Below are 15,364 nucleotides of genomic sequence, written 5' to 3'. Positions count from 1 at the left end.
GGCATTATTATAAAAGGTTTGTCAAATAAACATGTGGATCCCAAAGTTTAATTTTTTTAAAAACTTATTTGTGGATAAAAAGTGGATCCCAAAGTTTAATTTTTTTAAAAATTTATTTAATGTGGATCCCAAAGTTTAATTTTTTTAAAAATTTATTTAATTAATTAATTTTTGGCTGTGTTGGGTCTTCGTTGCTGTGTGTGGGCTTTTTCTAGTTGCGGCAAGCAGGGGCTACTCTTCGTTGTGGTGTGCGGGCTTCTCACTGCGGTGGTTTATCTTGTTGTGGAGCACGGGCTCTAGGCGCACGGGCTTCAGTAGTTGTGGCACGTGGGCTCAGTAGTTGTGGTGCACGGCTTAGTTGCTCTGTGGCATGTGGGATCTTCCCAGACCAGGGCTCAAACCCGTGTCCTCTGCATTGGCAGGCGGATTCTTAACCATTGTGCCACCAAGGAGGCCCCACCGAAGTTTTTTTTTAATTACGGAGAACAGTTCCTAAAGTCTTTAGAAGGCAAAGTCTGCTGATGATAAAGACTGCATGATACAGTTGTGTAATTTATATTTTATTCCTTTTTCTACCCTTAAGTCCTCAAGCTGTCTTACGGATAGTAATTTTTTAGGGCAGGAAAAGTGTATGGCCTAAAACCTCAACTTGATCCCCAATTGTAGAAAGCTACATAAAAAAAAAGTCTGTTAAGTTTTTTTTCTTTTTCTTTTTTTAGTGACAGTGTCAAACAAAATGTCTTTTTCCTAATGTTTCTATTCTTTTGTCAAAGTCAAGCAATTATATTGTAGCATATGTTTTTCTCTGCCAGTTTGAAGAGCGAAATGAAATTAAAAAGAATGTGGGACAGATTACCAAGTAGGAGTTATGAAAAAATAACAAAGTTTACTAGACTGTCAGTGGTAACATTTGGAAATGAGAAAATACAGGAAACTATTCCATCAACTCAGTATTATTATTAATATAGAAGAAGGTTTGCTTGGGAGGGGAGGGATAAATTGGGAAATTGGGATTGACATATACACACTACTGTGTATAAAATAGATAACTAATAAGGACCTACTGTATAGCACAGGGAACTCTACTCAGTACTCTGTAATGACCTATATGGGAGAAGAATCCAAAAAAAGAGTGGATATATGTATATGAAAACTGATTCACTTTGCTCTACACGTGAAACTAACACAACATTGTAAATCAACTATACTTCAATAAACATTTTTTTTAAAAAAGGTGTTCTTATGGTTTTGTTTTCACTTTCTAAAAGAGGCATCTGATGAAATACTCCGGGAAGAAGAAAAAGAAAGAAGGAAAAAAATACCACTGACTTTAATGAAAGATACATAGACTTAAAAAAAACCTCTCCATTTCCTTTCCCCATATTATTTTGAAGTAATATGAACTTGGGTAGGAATAGAAATAAATAATGAGTATACTTATTTATTTAATAAGTATAATATACTTATTTATTTAATAAATAAATGAGTATAAGTTTCATGGGGGAAAGTGCTAGAATGGTCAAAAACTCAGTAAGACTATTTATATGAGATATCTCAGCAATATGTAGATATTAGTAAAGGACTTGGAGATCCAATGGAGTCTGTTGCCACTAGTATATTCTAGATTTGGAGTTTGTGGTAAGCTGAATGGAGCCCACAAAACTAACTACGTTTGAATGAAGGAAAAAAAAAGATTTGACCACTTCTCACCACCTGTTGTGCTACCACCCTGGTTCAGCCCTCATCCCTTTCCTGGATAATTGTGGTAGCTGCCTGAGGGTCTCCTTCTGTATACTTGTGCTCTTTTGAAATTTGTTCTTCACTTAGCAGAGTAATCTATTTAAGATATAAATCAAATTTGCTCAATACCCTGTAATGGCTCAGAGTAAAAGTTAAAATCTTTACAAAGATCTGTAAGGCTCTACATGATCTGTCCTCTCCTGCACCCTCCTCTCTTCCGTTTTCTGTCTTTTCCATTTCTCTCACTCAGTGTGCTCTGCCCAGATGGAATCCTTGCTGCAGGAATGCAGATGTCCTCCTGGCTAATTCGTTATCTCTTTTTCGGGCTCTTCTCTCCTTGAGGCCTACCCTGACCACTCTATTTAAAATTGCAAATTGCAAACCATGTCCCCCTGCCCCCCTCTTGGTCATTTGGCACCCTTGTTGATCCCTCTTACTTAGCTTCACACTTTCTTTACCCCATGTCAGGAATCAGCTTCTAAGTTATAATATAATTGACTTATTTGTTATGTTTGTCTCCCTTCTGTCCCTTACCCCTGAAAATGTTAGCCTCAGAAAGCGGGGTGGGGGGAGGTCTTTGTCTATTTTGTTTATTACTGTGTCCCAAATTCAAGGGGTTTCTGTACTTAAACCCCATTTTGATTTCCCACCCTGGTAAGTTTTGTGGGATCTTTTGTGATTTATGAAAATGTATGTTTGTTATCAGCTTAAGGTCTTTTCAAGTTAAATAGCTTCTTAAGTCTCTTTTTTCCTAGGCTTTCACCTTAATTTCCACCCCCTAAGATTTTACCATTATGGTGATGAGACGATTTCCCCCTAAGCCTTCAAAGAGTTGGCCTAAATTATCTGCTTTATGCTTCCTTTTCTCCAAACCCCAGTCTCGCACATAACCTTCTTAGGGGATTAGGGCTTGGGAGGAAGTATCTTAGGGCTCCTACTAAAACAGCTGCATGGGAGGGAAGAGAGAGGAGTTGAGTGAAATAAACCTCTACTAGAAGCTTTATGGTGACCTGATTGATTTTCTCAGTGTCATTTTTCTCAATTGATTTTACCATGTCATACATAGTCTTTTAATTTATTACAGGCTTCATGTAAAAAGGCAGAGCATTGTTGTTAGATCAGTGGTTTTTAAATCATAGCCTGACAAGCCCTGGGTTTCCTGGAGGTATCTCAGGGACAGGGATAAATGGGTAGAGTTCTGCTTTTATCTGGTATATTCTGTTTCTGTTTAAGATTTCTCTTGAGAAACAAAAAGTAATTCTTCTGAAAAGGTTTGGAAATTGTTGATAAAGAGATTAGAATGCAATAATATGTAATTTAAGGTTGTTTAGTTGAATATGAATATAGGTACATACATACTTATGCACACACATGCATACACACACAAACATACAGTCATACTTTGCCCGTCATTGTTGTGTCTTCAGTGCCTGGAACAGTGCCTTATTTACTTTGATTTTCAGTAAAGATTTGTCTAATGAATTGAATGAATGAGTGTATAGTGCCCCATGAGCATTGCATTCTCAGTAATTCAGTTCATACTTTGAGTACAGGCATTTCTGCCATAATGAAATATATGCACTCCTGGAAAACTTATGCGTTGCAAAATTATGAACTTAAAAATTAGAATTTATGGGAAAAATCGGGGTTGGAGCAGACTACTGAAAACCTGTGCAATGTTGTAATCAGAGCACTAACAGTACTAATAAAACTACAGGTAAAAAAGGCATGTTAAATCCCTAATCAGTAAATACTGTAGTAGATATAGGACTTTACCTTAAAAAATAATTAAAGATAACTTATTAAAAGGAGGTATTAGGTAGGGTTGAAGTTGCTAAATTATGGAGACAAGGGCAATGTGCACAAAGATGAGAACTGAGCAACAAGCATTTCTAAGAGCCTGTGGCCAGATTGAGCTAAAAGGAAGAAGGAATGGTGAGCAGACATCATGTTCATAGCTTTGTTGTTCTGGTATGGAAGGACTAATGAACTCTCTGATAGGATCATACACAGAAGGTGGTGTTTGTGGTAGGCTGTGAGTGTTGACCAGGAGTTCTGGAAGGGGATAATGAGGTAGACCATAAATGGTAGCCCCCATATAGCTCCTCCTTCAGTTACCTGAAAATTTGCTAGAAATGGAAGTGTAGGTAGCATACTAAAGGAGACATGTGGACTTTCAAGCTGTACAAATTTAAATCCTGGCCCTTCTGTTTATGAACATTAAGACATTTGGCACATTTAAAAATTCACTTGTAAAATGCAATTCTTGTGTGATTTAAATGAGTAGTGTAGTAAAAGTGCCTGGCATAATTCCTGGCAACACTCGATAGGCACTAAGTAAGTGTTGACTTACTTACCTTTGTAATAATGCTGAACGAACTAAAATGTTCAGCTCTATTTAAAGTTTTGTAAGGTTTTTGATTCAGTCTCTTAATATTCATCAATAAAATGAATAGATATATTAGACTACATACTCACCATTGTAGTGTGCAATTCTCTGGTTGGTAAAATGTACCTGAGATCTTTATGGAATATTGTCAGTGGGGAAAAAGTAAAGTTGTGTTCCTCAAAAATTGATACTGATCTCATATAGAAAAATTTCAGCATGACCTGAATGTACTTTTTGTGTGTGTGTGTAGAGAATGCTTGGTTAATTTGCATATGGCAACAGTCCAATACAAATGAAAGCTATTTAAAAAACTAGTATTAGATTTCAGACAGATTTTGATAAACTGGATCAGTTGTTAAAATTAATGAATGAGCAGTTAAATAGTAGCCAGCTACCTCATGAAGGAAAATATAGATAGAAAATTATTGGTTATGTATAAGATCTAGGGACCATAGTAGATTAAAAAACTGATTAAGTAATGTACTGTTTTTAAAAATGATAACTCATTAGGTTAAATAGTTATTTTAACATGTGACACTCATGAGGTAATCTTTCCATACTGTTCAGCACAGGTCTTATCTTACCTAAGGTCATTGTGTAATTTTGGGCTTTACAGATTGAATAGACATCTGGAAAATTTGCTGAAGGTTTATTATTATTATTATTGTTTATTGATTAGAAATTTAAAGGAACTGAAATTGTCTGAGAGAATGAAAGATGTCGGCCTTTAATGATGGATGTTTTGAAGTGTATATAAAGCCTAGCTAGAGATAAATGACTAAGAGTGTTTTCTTTCTGTATAGGAAAGCAAAAATGTAAATGTTACATAAAGGATATATAAACGAAAAGAATTCCTGACTATGGGTGTTAAATTTCTAAAAGTAAGGAAGATTATAACTATCTCCTTTGTATAGATCCTTGATATTCATAAGGATTTTCTTCTGGGTGTGAAAGTATAAATGGATCTCTAAATGTTGATAAAATCTATCTGCTTTTTCATGTGTATGTTGTTGGTTACAATGAGACTGGAATGAAAAAAAATGTAAAAGGATCAGTGCACATTGCTTGACATTATCAGCAGAGTAACTCAAAATGTAGACCATTATAGATAATAAGGTAGCCATTATCTTTGTGGCGTCCATCAACACAATATTGTATGTTTACAGTAGTAGACATAGCAGTCACTATGGTGACTGATATTCACTTATACAAGTAAGTATAAGATAAGGCCTTGTTTTTCCAGGAGTTTACGATATTGTTACATGTGCACAGATGAAATGTTAAATAACAGTACAGGAAGGTTTGATTAAATACTGGGTCAGTGGTTCTATTGTGGGAGTTTAAGAGAATGAATAGATTTATTATGAGGAAGTCTTCATTAGGGAGGTGAATTTTCAGCAAGATTTTGAAAGAGAAAATTTTCTTAGAAGTGAGAAAGAGAGAGGGATATACATACAGGTTAGCACATTAAAATGAGTAAATGAATAGGTGTAATTCCAGACTTTAGTCCTAAATCCCTCAAATAAGCACAGTTTATAAGTCAGAAATGTAATTTTTTTTGTTTTCTTTTTGGCCGTACGCGGGCCTCTCACTGTTGTGGCCTCTCCCGTTGCGGAGCACAGGCTCCGGACGTGCAGGCTCAGCGGCCATGGCTCACGGGCCCAGCCGCTCCGCGGCATGTGGGATCTTCCCGAACCGGGGCACGAACCCGTGTCCCCTGCATCGGCAGGCGGACTCTCAACCACTGCGCCACCAGGGAAGCCCAGAAATGTAATTTTTTAGTGTACGACACAAGAATAAATCATTGTTTTAATATTTGTCTTTTGCTATTAACATGTAGTGCTTAACCTTTCTGTGTCTTGGTTTTGTCATCTGTTAGGGGTAAAGGTTATCTATTGCATCAAAGTGTTGAGGATGACATGAATTTGTACATGTAAAGTGCTTAGACTAGTGCCTACTACATAGCAAGTGCTCAATGACTGTCCGTTGTTACTATTTTTGTAAGGCAGGTGTGAAGGTGGCACATGGTGGGGATGTTGGAGACTAATATTTCTGAGTTGGGGAATAGTAGAAAATAGGGTTAGTTAGACAGGGAGACCAGACTAGTGATCCTTGATGTTTAAGTCTGATGAACTGCTTTAAGAATGACAAGTAAGATTCCACTGATACACCAGTGCTTACCAAATGATAGTGATTGCCTGGAGGACTGTATTAAGGATGCTTGATCTGTGCCTGGTCTCAATAGCAAAGAAGGATATTACCGTAGAAATTACTGGTTGGCAATATTTACTACGTATGTGGGAGGTGGTGTAGTGTATTTTAACATTTTTATCATCGCACTAAATATTAGGAGCTATTACAGCTTCTTGTTTTAGAAAGTCATATAATATGGAAGAGTTATAGGATGATGAATTCACTATAGGCAGGAAAATCAGCTGTGAGTTTAATGTAATGTGGATTTGAGTGGGAAGAATGAAAATACACAGATACTGAAGATACACAGCTGAAGAATATGTTTTCGGTCCTCCACCTGACTGTAGTCTATCATTGGAGAAAGTTCTGTTGACAAGTAATTAAAGGATGTGATACTATCTGTAATCAAGATAGGTAGTAGGCACTGTGGGTTAATAGAAAAAGAAGTATATTAGTCTGCCTGCAGAAGTCAGGTAAGGCCAGAGGAGTTAGTTGTGTATAAAGGGACATTTACTTTTTTCACCTTTTGTCACCCTTCCCTGGGAAGGACTCTACTGGATTAATAGCTTTCAGGATATTTGTAATTAATATAGCACATTTTAAAAACACAAGGCACTTAATATGCTTCAAATGCTTATGCTGTTTTATTAGCCCAGATGTTTAACACTTTTCAACTTTTATACAATACTTTTAGTTCTAGTAGAAGCAGTTGTTAGCCATCTATAGAGGTGCTGGGTTTTCATTGTCCACAGAAAGTGGTTTATACAAGGGAAGGCCTGTCCTTGAGGTAGAGTCTGGTTTCAGAATGACAGATGTCATTATTTGCACCACTAACAAAAGTCTTTTGTTGTCAAAGTTTCTTTTATGTAGAGAGTAGTCGACATGAACGTATTGTTCATTTATTCTATCAACCAACATTTAAGTGTATTAATATGGGTTTTTTAGTTTTCTTTTCTCTCTCTTTCTCCTTCTCTTTTATTGTTGGCACTCTTCCTGTTTTACTTCAGGATACTTGACTTTTGGAGACTTAGGGTCATTGCATGTACTGATTTTCTGGGATTAATTATGACTTTTTAATCTCTAGAAGATACTTGACTTTGAGATAGCTCTGTCTTCCTTTATAGTTCTTTCTTGTTTTTGTTCTGAAATAGAGACCACCTCTCAGAATAGGATGCAGCGACCGACTGCCTATTACATCTCTCTGTACTTTGGGCTTTAGAAAACTTGACAATTTCTATTCTGTGTGGACACATGAATTAGACACATTGTGAGACTTCATTTTTTCTCAAATAACAAAAACCCAACTTTTATATATTCATCATATGATGACACTTTTCTTATAATTTAAGGAAGTACTATTCTAAAATTGTGAATTTGCCTTATGGTTTTCTGTATACCTGAATTATTCTACATTTCTCCTCTGCTGTGTTCACAGACTCAAGGGATACCTCAAGTTTGGAGTACAGTAACAGAACCTTCTGCAGAAGGTAAAAATGAGGGCTGTCCACTTTTCACTGTGATGGACTATCTAGAAAACAATAGGCTTTCTTGAACATCTTATTGTTCTTTCCTCCCTTACCCCACCAACTGGGAACCAGTTCCACATGGATGTGTGTTAAATTTTGCTTTACAATCCTTGGTTTGGCAAGGGGGTGGGTAGGAGAACTCTGGTTCAAGTTCTGGTTGTTAAAATATATGTTATTGTGGGAGATTCACTATATCAAATTCTGCTTTAGGTGGAACAAATACTTTGTTCCTGCTCTTTTGGATGAAGAACTTGTTCGTTGGTAATAATATTTTCCTCTTCAAAGATGGTCAGTTTTACAAAAATCTTTTCTCAAACAAATTTTATGCTTACTTGGGTCTTTTTTTCAGTTCCACTGAATATTACTTAGCAATTTAGAAGCAACTGTAATAGAAATAATGCAAATTACAATGAAAATAAAGATTTCACAGATACTAGATAACCATTTTGATTTGAATATGACATATTTCTAAAAATTCATTTCTATAATTCTGAAACATATGTATACACATAATCTGTTATATTACATATATAAATATGTCTCAGAGGGAATGTATGATTAAAACATAGGATAAATCACATAGCGTTTATATTATGTCTTAAAAATCTTTTCACTCTGTGGATGATTATGTATTCAGGTAGGGTACAAAGTACAAATAATGTTTATTGTCTAACTTTCTCATCTGGTTAAGGTGCTCTTAAATAAGAGGTCCTTAATAAGCATTCCTCTAACATTTGGCCAGTCTTCTGTTTCTCTTTCGCTTTGCATCAGTGTGAGTTCTTCCGAGGTGTTGAAAGTGGTAGACATTTAGATAGTTTTGATTCAAAATGTTTAAAATCAGCTGCTTACTTAAGTTATTAGTTTAAAACTAAGAGTCTAGATCAGTCTAACAAAATGAAACAGCAAATGTCAGTTGCATTGAAGGAAATTAAGTTTCTATTTCCATCATCAATTTTCTTTCCTTACCAGGTAATAGCTAAAAAAAAAAAGTATAAAACAGGTGTTTATCACTAGGAACTTATGGCTGCTTAAAGGCTATGTTCTAAAACAGAAATAACAATATAGAGTTGTGATTCCCTCATATAAAGGTAACATAGTTAGAGTTATATGAATTAAGAGTTCACTAAGAGAAGGAAAAGGAAAGAGAATAACCCCTTGGGAATACTGCTAATAAGACAAAAGCGAAGGATTAGCTAATGAAATAAATAATGGCCATCAGAGACATGGGAGGTGAATCAGGGAGGTGCACTTTCTTGAAAGTCTGTAGAGGAGAGTTTTCAGGAAGTGACGGATGGTTGTATAGTTGAGGGCGTAGTCCACCATATTGCAAAGTATCTGCTGAGAGCCCTCATGAAGAATCTTTTTTTAGTTCTCTGTAATAAGAATAGTTGTATTCCTGAGGGGATGATTTGTGACTGATTTTATTTCCTTCTTTGTCTACTTTTTGTAGCTTTTATTAAGGACCTCATTTATATTTTGTGCATGCTTTTAGTTTGATTTTATTTCTCTGGTTCATTGACATCCTTCATGTTTAATTCTCTTTATATTATATGAATCTTTGTAAGTCATTTCTTCTCTCTCTGTGTCTCTCTCACTGGGGGATAGAGAGAGGAGAGATGAAAAGTGGCCAGTAGTGCTAAATAGAGAAATACAGTGTATTGGAAAAAAGCCATTAGATATGACAAGAAGAAAATCATTGACCTACAGGATATCACTTTAAACATTGGTATGGGGAATTGACTCACATATACACACGGAATATATCTTTAAAAAGATTTAAGTGGAAGCAACCCACATGTCCATCAACAGATAAATGGATAAACAAAACGTGGTATACAATGGAGTATTATTCAGTCTTAAAAAGTAAGGAAATTCTTCCATATGTTACGACATGGATGAACCTTGAAGACATTATGCTAAGTGAAATAAGTCAGTCACAAAAAGGCAAATACAGTATGATTCTGCTTATATGAGATACCTAGAATAGTCAAAATCATAGAGACAGTAGAGTAGTGGTTGCTGGGGGCTAGGGGGAGGGGAATGGGGAGTTATTGGTTAATTGGTACAGAGTGTCCATTTTGCAAGATGAAGAGAGTTGTAGAGTTGGATGGTGGTGATGGTTACACAACAATATGAATACTTAATACCATTGAACTATACACTTAAAAATGGTTAAGATGGTAAATTTTATGTTATGCGTATTTTGCCACAATTAAAAATGATTTAAGAGAATGAGTAGATAGGAAGTAGATATATGGGTAACCCCCATTTAAGGAGTAGGCAAGAAAATGGAGGAAATTGAATGGTAGTTACAAATAGGTAGTATGATCAAGTAAAGGGTTTTCTTAAGAACTGGTAGATCTGATTATGCTTAAAGAAAAAGGGAAGTACTCTACTGACATTTTAAAAAGTTGAACATTTAAAAAAATTTTCATTTCAGCAAGGATTTTGTTCAAAAAGTACTACCACTATGTATAAGAGTTGGAAGTTGGGATTACATCTTATTACATCTTAATGTAATAAATGTCAGTATTTATTTTCTTTATGGATAATTATGTTGGTTATGGATTGAAAAGATATTGTTAGGTTAATAAAAAATGAATTTAAGACAGGCAAGAAACTAGTTGACAGAATAATTCTTCATTGCTAGATGGCACTATCACTAGCCATTTTCAAATCCTTTGCAGAATTCACTTCTCGTGAAGAACTTGAGTGACAGTTCTTTGCCTTGAACTTTTTGGAAGGGGATAGAGGTGGCCTAGGAAAAGGGGAAATGGGAGGGTGAGTAATGAGAAAGGGGAGGCCCAAGAAATTCTTTACCCTTTACATATGCTTATTTGGTTTCTGAATTATATCTTGTAAGAATATAGAATTCTAACATCCTTATTTTCCATGTTTTGACCAGTACCAAATATTTTGTGGCAGAATTTTAACGATAGTGCTACAGCTCTACTACAATGAATAATAATAGGTTTCTGTGTGCTAGCTGCATACCCACTGATCCAGAGCCTGTGACCTTAGCAAAGGTAAGCATATCCCAGATTGCAGTGTGAGATAGTTGAAGATTGATCTGCTTTGGTAGTTGTTTAAATTTCTCTCATCTGTTTTTAATGAGCATGCTCAATTGCATGAATCTGACCATGACTTTACACTGCATTCTCTTTTAGATGTGTTATTGGAAGCTTTTGAAAAAAAAGGGAAGCTTAAGTTTTAAGTTAGTGGATATATGTTTTAGGACTGTGTCTAGATTCTTTGAGTGTTTTTCAGTAATGCCCCAAAAGTAATCACTCTAGTTTCTAATGGAACCTGCACTATATTAAGTACTGGAGGCTGAATTTATCACAAAACTAAACACTTAATAAGTTACTGTGCATAACTGATTGTTCAACATGCTTTGTTGATTGGCTTGAAATTACAGTATACTATGTCTTCTTTTTTTTTTTTTACTACAGAGCTTTATTTTAAAGTTTGAGCAGTTTGTATGTCTTAATAAGTCTTTTTTTAGTGGCAGAAGATAAAGAGAGAGACTCAAATTACTTCAAGTAATGGGAAATTTGTTGCAAGGATACTCTGTCATCAATGATTTTATTAATTGCAAGTGACTCACTGGCATTATTCTGGGTTTTGGGGTTAGAGCCTTGAGCAAAATAGATATCCTACCTTCATGAAGTTAGAACTCTTTTAGGAAGACAGATAATGAACAAGTCTGCGTGTGTGTGTGTGTGTAGATATATACACACTCACAGGACTGCTGGAACAGATTAGTGATATGATACAAGTAAAGCAGGGTAATACATGGTCGGTGACTAGGTAGGGTGGGGGCTATTTAAGTAACGTAGTCAATGAGGAACTTCCCAAAGAAGTGATATTTGATTATAGACCTGAGTGATGAGAGAGAGTGAGTCACGGGAAGGTCTGGATGAAGTATATTCCAGGTTTAGAGATCAACCAGGCTAAGGCTCTGAGGCTGAAATGACTTCAAAGTATTTAGGGGACTATGGAAGGCTAGTGTAGCTAGATGGTCATTAGGAATGGGGAGAGTGGTAGGAGACAAGCAAGGTCACTGGGATAAACAGGGGTCAGATCTCATAAGCCTTGAAGGGCCTAATGAAGAATGTGGGATTTATTTTAAGTATAATGTCAGTATACTTACTGAAAGTCTAGCTCCATTTAGGAGTTTCGAGCTAAGTAAGGATGTGTGGTCTATCTTTTGAAAAGATTATGTAGCTACTGCGTGGATATTAGACTCTGCAGAAAAGAGGCAGGAGTAGAAGTAAAAGGCCTGTTGAGGGTCTTGCAGTGAGCTGGTAGAGGGAGGTAGCAGAGAGGTCTGATTTGAGATATAGTTTGAACGAATAGCTGGCAGGATTTGCTGTTGGATTAGATTTAGGAAGTTGATCGGGGTGGGGACGGGAATTAAGGACGGTGCCTAGGTTTTATGTATTATCTGTGGTACTAAAATTTCTTGGAGATGGAGGCAAGTAGGGGAAAAAGAAGTTGAAACAGGCTCAGTTGGGCCTGATCAATAATGGGAAAAAAAAAAAAAAAAACGTTGACAAACATGGAGATCACGATGCAAAGAAGTGAAGGACTGAATGCTGAGAGGAGAAGGATCCTGGAAAGAAGAAAGAGAAGACGTGACCAGTGAGGTATGAGGGGAACCGGGAGAATCTAGAGTGCTGAAGTATATGAAGGAAATATTTTAAGAAAGAAGGCATAGTCAGTGTCAGATGCTCCAGAAGTTTGAGTAAGCTCACGACAGAGACCCACCATTGGATCGGCAAAGTAGAGGCTGAGGTTGCTGGTGATCTGGACAAAGCAGTTGCACTGTAGTGGTGGAAGTGAACGTCGGATCGGAGTGGATAAAAGAGGAAGTGCAGACAGTAAATATTGTTGACTTTTCAAAAGGAGAAGAGAAGTGGGACTGTGATAACCTGAAGATAAATATGATATGAAGGCAGTTTTTTTTTTATTTTTTAAAAGGTGGAAATATATAAAAGTGTGTTTTTTAATGGAATGACCCAGTTGAGAAAAAATTGATGTAGGAGAAAATCAATCTATATTAATTAAAAACTATATTTAACTTAAGGAAAGTGTAGTTATGTAGTCAGGGGCTTAATCTACCCTGGTTATCTGCATTTCTCTGTTTCTTTCTGGATTTTGCTTTTATTTTCTCCTACTGCATTTCCTAGGGGCTAAACTCTGTGGCTGTGGGCAGTTGTAAACTTACCTTTTCCCAGGATCTTGACCAAAGAGAAAGGAGTCTTTCCTGCCTGCTCTAGTTCGAAAAAGTTAAGGAAGTAACTGGCTTAGGTCATGTGGCAATATTCTCTGATTACTTCCTTTTCTGACCCCCTTTCCCTAGTGATCATGAGTCTTGTCTCAGAAGACGACAGAGAGAAAAGGGGTACCTAGTTGACAAACAGCTATAACAGATTGATGAGCAAGAGAAACTAGACTTTGACAAGAGTAGGTAGAAGAAAAGCTTAAAAGGTTATTCTGGATCCAGAAGTAGGTGTGTGGGGTCTGGCAGCACGGGTCCCAAGATGTAAAATATAGCCACTCCTTCAGAAAATCTGATATGTTCTTGACATTTTCAGGCCAAAATTTTTGGATTATAAATGGATTTTCTCATATACCTCTTTTTTTCCCCACTCTGAATTTTATGATGAGTATATTATTTCCCAAATATACATGCTTTATTAAATCCCATTTTGGTATTTTAATTAAATGAGCTAATATAACTCTCATCACTGGACACTATATCAGTAAATTTTGCTCTACTTCTACCCTTTCCAAAATCTTCCTCGTGGGCTGGCTTCCCTGGTGGCATAGTGGTTGGGAGTCCACCTGCCGATGCAGGGGGCACGGGTTCGTGCCCCGGTCCGGGAGGGTCCCACATGCCGCGGAGCGGCTGGGCCCGTGAGCCATGGCCTCTGGGCCTGCGCATCTGGAGCCTGTGCTCTGCAACGGGAGAGACCACAACACTGAGAGGCCCGCGTACCGAAAAAAAAAAAAAAAAATCTTCCTCGCTGTTACAAATTTTCACCTCTGCACAGCCCTTTTCACTTTGACAGGGTGAAACCCTGACTTTGTTCACCTAGATCACCAGACATGTCTGTACTGTGCAAGAGGAAACATAGGTGTTTTTAAAAGCATCATTGGAGGATCAAAGAAGTGAATTCGAGGAGGCAAAAACTAGGTGCTGTCATTCTGAGTTAGTTTGGAAATCTTGAGAAAGTGATGCCCTCCAGATACATGTTAAGTTTAGGGAATATATGATTCTTGGCACATGACCTAAACACCCCCAAAAGGCAAATAGTATTCATCACACTTAAGTAATATCTAAGAATACCAACTACTGTTCGCAACTACTGGTAACTTTACTATAAAGAGCCTAAGAATGTAGAAGGTTTTTGCAGTACTGTGTGTTCATGATGTCCTAGAGTTCTTATCTTTTGAGTTACTCATGAATTTTTGCCAAGTGAGGTCTTCTCAGTAGGGAAAAGAACAAATATAACATTAGAGAGTCAATGAATATAAAGTTTCTAAAGGCGTCCAGAGAATTGTCTAGGAAGATATGCTTTTATGAAATTATAAAAAGAGTTATTAAATTATAAGTAGCTATAGGCAGTACTTTGCTGTTATCAGTTCTAGGAAAAGCAATACTTTTATGAGATTTAGGCTACTATAAGAAATGGAAGTTTTATTTAGTTTACGGTGCTGTCTTCATTTTCTATATATATATATATATATATATATATACTTTTTAAAATATTTATTTATTTATTTGGCTACCCTGGGTCTTAGTTGTGGCTCATAGGACCTTTTAGTTGCAGAATGCATGCGGGATCCAATTCCCTGACCAGGGATCGAACCCGGGGCCCCCCGCACTGGGAGCGCGGAGTCTTAACCACTGGACCACCAGGGAAGTACCTTCTATATTTTTTAATGAAAAATTTGGATAATATTTTTTCAGAAATTAATTTGGTATTGTGATTGTCTTTCATTTTTCTTAATAGGAAGCAAGGAGCAGAATTCTCTGAAATACCAAATTGATGTAATATTTTTATTAGTAGCATTTGTGTAGACTGAAGACATGGATAAATTACGAATAGATATGGTATTTGTCTTCTGGAATGTAAGAATTTGTTTATTTTGCAAGTAAATTGGCTGGGCAGGACTTAGAGGTCACTTCTATGGTTTTTGGTTTGTCAACACTTCCATTAAAAGAGATAATCAGGGCTTCCCTGGTGGCGCAGTGGTTGAGAGTCCGCCTGCTGATGCAGAGGACACGGGTTCGTGCCCTGGTCTGGGAAGATCCCATATGCCGTGGAGCGGCTGGGCCCGTGAGCCATGGCCGCTGAGCCTGCGCGTTCGGAGCCTGTGCTCCGCAACAGGAGAGGCCACAACAGTGAGAGGCCTGCATACTGCAAAAAAAACCCCAAAAACAAAAAAACAATAAAATAGATAATCATTACTCACTAGAAATAAGAGGGCAATTTATAATTTAAGA

At 36.7% G+C, this 15,364-nt stretch overlaps 1 protein-coding gene across 2 annotated transcripts in view; it reads left to right on the top strand.

Moving 5' to 3' along the window:
* STIM2 (stromal interaction molecule 2) overlaps positions 1-15,364 on the top strand; it is a 168,243-nt gene that overhangs the window by 104,887 nt on the left and 47,992 nt on the right. The window lies entirely within an intron of this gene.

The sequence above is a fragment of the Delphinus delphis genome, chromosome 5 (assembly GCF_949987515.2).
Source record: "Delphinus delphis chromosome 5, mDelDel1.2, whole genome shotgun sequence".
In the NCBI taxonomy this organism is placed as follows: Eukaryota; Metazoa; Chordata; class Mammalia; order Artiodactyla; family Delphinidae; genus Delphinus; species Delphinus delphis.
Note: the sequence above shows the minus strand (reverse complement) of the source record. Positions and strands in the feature narration are given on the sequence as shown.